This window comes from Anopheles funestus, chromosome 2RL (assembly GCF_943734845.2).
Source record: "Anopheles funestus chromosome 2RL, idAnoFuneDA-416_04, whole genome shotgun sequence".
In the NCBI taxonomy this organism is placed as follows: Eukaryota; Metazoa; Arthropoda; class Insecta; order Diptera; family Culicidae; genus Anopheles; species Anopheles funestus.
Genome location: NC_064598.1, coordinates 19,390,566 through 19,396,702, shown reverse-complemented (window position 1 = coordinate 19,396,702; position 6,137 = coordinate 19,390,566). Strand labels below are relative to the sequence as shown.

The 6,137-nt window shown below is 41.4% G+C and overlaps 1 long non-coding RNA gene across 1 annotated transcript; it reads right to left on the bottom strand.

Moving 5' to 3' along the window:
- Positions 1 to 232: 232 nt before the first annotated feature.
- LOC125763151 (uncharacterized) lies at positions 233 to 5,918 on the bottom strand. The gene is made up of 2 exons (XR_007418306.1): positions 5,258 to 5,918; positions 233 to 3,620 (listed from the first exon to the last, which is right to left on the bottom strand). It is a non-coding gene; the product is annotated as an uncharacterized LOC125763151 (long non-coding RNA).
- Positions 5,919 to 6,137: the final 219 nt, after the last annotated feature.

Here is a 6,137-nt window from a genome sequence, read left to right as displayed (position 1 = left end):
AACTAAGCAAGCCATAGACTATGGCTTTGGTCGTGGTTTGCTTCCAAAGCCTTTCTGCCACCCGTTCCTAACCCTAACGATGGGTCGGTAATGGTGCGGCCATCGCTAATATAGCAAAGCTCCCATGAGTACTTTATTTAATGATGCGCGAGAGCGAGAGCTTTAAAGCTCAGCTTTACACAAATTATTTTTGTCAAACAGTTTTTTTTTTGTATATTCCCCACCGGGTTAGCCAGTATCAATCGTGGTTTAGTGTGTTTGAATGGTAAAATGATGTTTGTGTCCGGGAGCCCCGATAATATCATCTCTAATATTATCCTGCACGATGTGCCATTTCCACGAATCGAATCAAGCTATCATCGGTAACAATAAATCTAAACACATCATAATCAACCATCAAATGCCGTCGGTAAATGGTTACGCACGTTTACTAGCTGCCTAGATAAAGTTTGTCCCATTCTCCCCAAACAACAACAAAAAAACGCATGTCGCGTGCCAAAACTGAACAAGAAAACACCCATCGATAGAGAGGGTAGTAAGAAAATCACAAAAATCGCCAAAACGTCACGCACCGTCACTGATAGGAGTTCGTATCGGTGGTTAACGTCTCCGGTCAGTTATCGATCGAATCGAAATCAAAATTAGTCAATCTTTAAATACATGACCCTAGTGGCCCGGTGCCAGTAAGGCACACCGTGTCGGAATTGTGTGCAAAGATAAAGAAGAAAGTTACGATTACAAAACAAAACAAACCAAACAACTCTACCACCTCCATTGAATCGAATCAAATCAACAAAAAAGAAAACAACACTAGCGAAAGCTACCTGTGTTTATGTCGGTTTCCTTTCGTTGGTTAATTTAATAACATTTAAAAAAAAACACACGCACATCGATTGTGATGTTTGTCACAAAACTGGCGGCACGCCACCGGTGGCGATTGATTTGATAAACCCACCCATTATCACTTACAACCCAATCAAACAACAACAGCTAAAGATAAACAACAACAGCAAAATGGGCAGAAGGTAGAAGAGAACCCTTGTGTTAACATAAATGTACAACCACTGATATATCTGATTGTGGTAATTTTAGGGGATTCATTAGATAAGACAATTTTGAATGAAGATTTTGTAAAAGAACTGATAAGTTTATCGATGGATAATGACGGGCATGTACGTTTAATGATGTGCTATAAAACACAGGATTGAATATGAAGGTAAACACGTTCGTTCAATCAATGTATGTATAGGTCGTCTTCAGATGTAGACAGTTGGGTATTTGTTTGCAATTTGTATCAGGAATTCGTTTATAATTTTTTAAATGAAGAAATAAATAATTTGTTCAAAATAGTCACAAATTTGATGCGTTTTTCTCTACTTGATGTCTAGTTAAAGTTTAATATAGTTTGATAAAACAAGGACTAAACAAGGATAAACAAGTAAGGACTGACTATCCGGCTACGTGGTAAAAATAAGTCTAGTAAGCCAGAAATGGCCGGCGTGACCTGTAAGGTCGTTAAAGCCAAGAAGAAGAAGAAGTTTGATAAAATCCAATTTCAAAATTTAGAACACTTGCTTATTTTATCGATTAATTTCTGGAAGTGAGCAGTTCCAGAGATCCTCAAGATGTCTTGGGCTATCATTTTAAACTTTTCACAACTTTATTTACTCATTTTTGTGTATCAAGGTACAGTCCAGATGAGATTTCTAGCTCTTTCATGAGAACTTTTTCTAATATCAAATATTTATATGAGTTCTTTAATTTAGAGAAAGACTTCGAACGTTCATAATAAATGTCCAAATCAAAAATTAATAATAGACTATTTTACTCTCTCAGTCTCATTGTCTGATGTAAATCGCCCATTCGAATCATTTCTTACGGAAAGCTTTGCGCCTCGTTGTGGCTCCATGCGGGATGAGCATTATTTCGCCCTTCTTATCATCCCTTAGGCTCGATCGGTCATACATGTGTTTACCTTCATTTACCCGTGAGCGCCACAAACAACGCTTACCAAAGCTTTGCACATTTAATCCATCACTTGGCAAACGCGTAAGTGATACGCTTCAATCTTGTCGAAGAACTTCTTGCGTATCCTCCGTACTGGGAGGGTAACTGCAACCGCCCGGTCGGCCGCCTTTCGTCAGCAAACCCAAGATAGGTTTGACTCAGCATCAAGCCGTACGTACAAAATGGCTGGCGTGGCAAAAGTTTTATCCGGAAGCGGACGAACCCAAGGATCCGTGCCAGATTTCATACCGAAACCATTATGGGCTGACAACCAGCCATATTGGCCACCGTTGTGAGTATAGCACATACACACACACATACGGTTCGATCGTACGAATGATGACTAAGCTTTGCCGCAATTTCTTGCCTACCCATCCAGTTGGCAGTTTTCGTCGAAGAAACAAAGAAGTTTTGTCAGCGAAGACGACGATGGGATGAATCTTGCTCCGGTCAGGCAGCTGTCGTCGGCGCCGGCTAAGGCAAGGGAACACGGGAAAGCGAAATCTTAGCGTACTTTCCTTCCGCATCGAGGCACGTATTATCGCTATATGATACTTTCGGTAAACAAACGGCAGCCTCAGCCGAGGCAAAGAAGACAATCTGCGTCATGGCGTCGCGCTGTTGCCTTTCTCTCGCTCCACGCCACGCACAAAGAACAAATTGGGTTGTTGCGTTGCCTTTCCTTAAATACAATCACACACACACGCTTATAGGAACATACGATCATCTGCAGAGCATTGTGCCATAAAACCCTAGCTGCGTGTTCCCGAAAGAGGGAAAAGCGTCCTGCCGGCAGCTTTGATACGGTGCGATCCGTGTTCTTATCAGTACAGCAAAACCCATCGCATAGGGAAGAGCAAGCAATCTTCAAACATTCTCGAATGCACGCACGCATACGCATCATAAAATGGCCACCAGGCAGCTGTTCCCTTACCTTGCGTTTCGCTACCACTGCCCCTTTCTCCCCCCAACTCCACAAGCCATGCAGCCGAGTCATCGAAAGTCTACAGGAAAAAAAGGCCGACGAACGGTGATGACCTTATCCTTATTCAAATGTGTTGCTCGCGCTTCGTTTGGATGGGATGCTAGGGGACAAAACGGCACAGGGTGGTTAGGTGTGTGGATTGTGAGCAAATAAATTTGGTTCGTTTCGAGATACCGAAACAACCTACGGACCGCCGGGGGAACTTTAAACCGACTTTCAGCGTTTCAGGCTTTTGTCGCCATCATCAGACGATCCAGGTAATGTTGCTGCTATTTAGTATTTACCCTACTCCGTGTGTGTTGGTGTGTCTGTGCGCTCGTTTGTATGCATAATGATAAGCGCGAAAGATAGAACAAGAACATGGCCAACTACGGCTCCGGGCGTAGATAGTGACGGCTACACGAACCACGCTGGATGTCGGATTTTGTCCCAGGACAATGTCATCGTTTCCGTCGCTTGACGGTACCATCGCAGTTGCTGCAGTTGCCGGAAGAGACGAATGATTTAACACAACGGTGAACTGATGTTTCATTTTTTTTCATGACACGTTGCAACGTGCCGTTTCGTTCCCGGAATACAGTTGATAAGCGCCGGTCTCTCTTGATAGGGATTGGCGGGCGCATCTTAGCTGAAAGAAGCGAACAAGATTTGATGATGAATGGAATGGAGGGAAATAAAACTTGTCTTGTCGTGGCGAAAAAGATCCCTTTTGATTTGGAGTCAGTTAGTCGACATCAAAGAAGCTAAGTTGCCGTTATAAGTTAAACATTTAATCATAATGGCCCTAAAGCTGTGTTTAAGAACTTTTGAAAAGATAAATATTCTTTACACCAAACTCTTACAAACAAACTCACCAAACTCTTTTCACATTAGTTGTTTATAATAGTGAGAAATGAAAATAAAGTTTCATCAACATATATTCGCTGATGTTATCGAAATTGTGGAACCTACTTTCCAATCCAAAACAATTGCTTAGAACAAAGAATTGTGGGTTTTTGGAAAAGATGTGAAGAAAGGAAATCTGAAAGTCATGGAAATGGCAATGGAAAAGAACTATCATATAAACATAGTTCTACACTGTAGAAGTCTGACATTATTGTAATAGCCTAGTTTTCACAAATGTATCTAATATTATGAATAATACAAACAAGAGAAAATAATCACGAAGAAGTCAGTCCAGCAAAAATGATGGCAGAATAAAGGTATTTCGCTTCTCAAGCAATCCTATATTACTATTAAGATATAATGCTAAGGAGAGATTTCGCCTAAACGTTTCTCCGCAGATATCTACACACATTTAGTACCTTCTGAATCGAGTTTTTTTTGTGTCCAGAAATTCGATCTAATAGCCAAAATCTCTTTAGATTTTTTGAGTCTGCGAGGAAAATGGAGCAGCCTGATTGTTCAACAATTCTTATTATTTATAACCCATCCACATCGCAGTTCAATTACTTATAGCAGCTATGTGTTGACTTCGTGGTAATGATTCCAGTAAGCTATTAACTATAAAGCATGACCTTATGTGGACTGTAATAATGCTTAAATTACTAACAAATCAAATGAAAATTACTTATTTAGCTTCGAAAGTGTCTTCCCAGGAAGTCAGTAGACTATCAGTCAGTAAGTAAATTAATACTTAACTTCATATTCACTGTCAGTTTTGGTTAGCGAATTCTTAGTCACATTAATACCTCAATTGAGTATTCTTAGTTCTCAGTTCTTAGTTCTTTAACTTTTAATTGTTGATTGTTAATTTCTGGTAGAGTGAGCTAAAATCTATTAGTCTCGCGATAATCCTACAGTCTCAGGATAATATCTCAGGAGATCCTAAAATATGACTAAGATAGTTAATGACGTTTGTCTGTTATTTGGATTCAAAACTTATAAATGCAATTATTCAAGGACGTTCTGAATACGTACTTGTATAGATATAGACATTGAGTGAGATAGTTCAATTCTAACATACGATTAAACTGAAGGCAATTCTAAAGGACCCTGAATAATTCAACGAAAAAACCCATCTTACACTGAAATTGCGCAACTAAAAATGTACAATCAAGATGACAAATCAGACTGAAAATTAAACCGTTGCACATCAGCGGACCATAACTAATCCTGCACCTTCGCTCGACCAAGGAAATGGACTCCAGCAAGAAAAGGAAGCAAACAACGTTTAAAATAAAATAAAACAAACTATCTTCACCGATAAGATAAAAATAAATGCGAACACAACTATCGTACACACCTCGTGCACACTACACTTACCAACTCAACACGATCGGCCGACAGACGGTCACAACGTCACCCCGTCGCACTATCTCAAAAACCTTACAACGGTCGTTTCATTTCGAGAGGCCGTTTTATGGCGCGCCTGGAGGAATTTATGTTCCCATCGGCCGTGTGCCATGAATCGCTTCCTGTCTTCAGATTTTTAAAACTGCTCATCATTGACGCCACTTGCGGAAACACTGCAGTATACTATATGCCATCGGCTTTCCACGCTACCCAAAAACCCGGATACCATTTTGCATTGATTTCTGAAAACTAAACTTCGAGTTCGGATTTTGCTAAACTCCTGCCCGCAATGTGATACCGTTTCGGTAACGTGGATAAGCTAAGCCCACACTATACACGATTAGAATTATACACCAGAATTTGGAGACGAAACAGTTTAACTCGCTACACCGTCATTTAAAATCGCTCAAGTTGCGGCTTGTTCTTTTTTTTTTGTCTCACGTTCTGCCACGGTCCCGGATGGTAGATTTTCCTGTCGCGACCGAATCTGTCACCGTAAAAATTGTCACTACGAGTGCGGTTGGCGTCTTTTCCATCGATAAACTGTCAATTCCTCGAAGCGGGCCTGCCACTAGGCCGGCATGCCCAGGGCCCACAACACAGCTTACGGCCGCTGTACAAACGGTAACCCGTCTCATCCGGTCGGATATTCACTTTGCTCCGGTTTTGCACTCCTTTGTAGAGCAACGTGCCGGTGGGGGGAGGGGGTTTGAATTTGGAGCGGGGGTGAATGCGCTGACAGCAGGAAAGGGGTGCAGTAGGGTGGGGCGAAGGGGTGTGAATGTGGATCCATCGCGGAAGCGTGTGTTAAAGTGTGCGTACGTACGGAAATGTTTTTCCAACCCCTGGT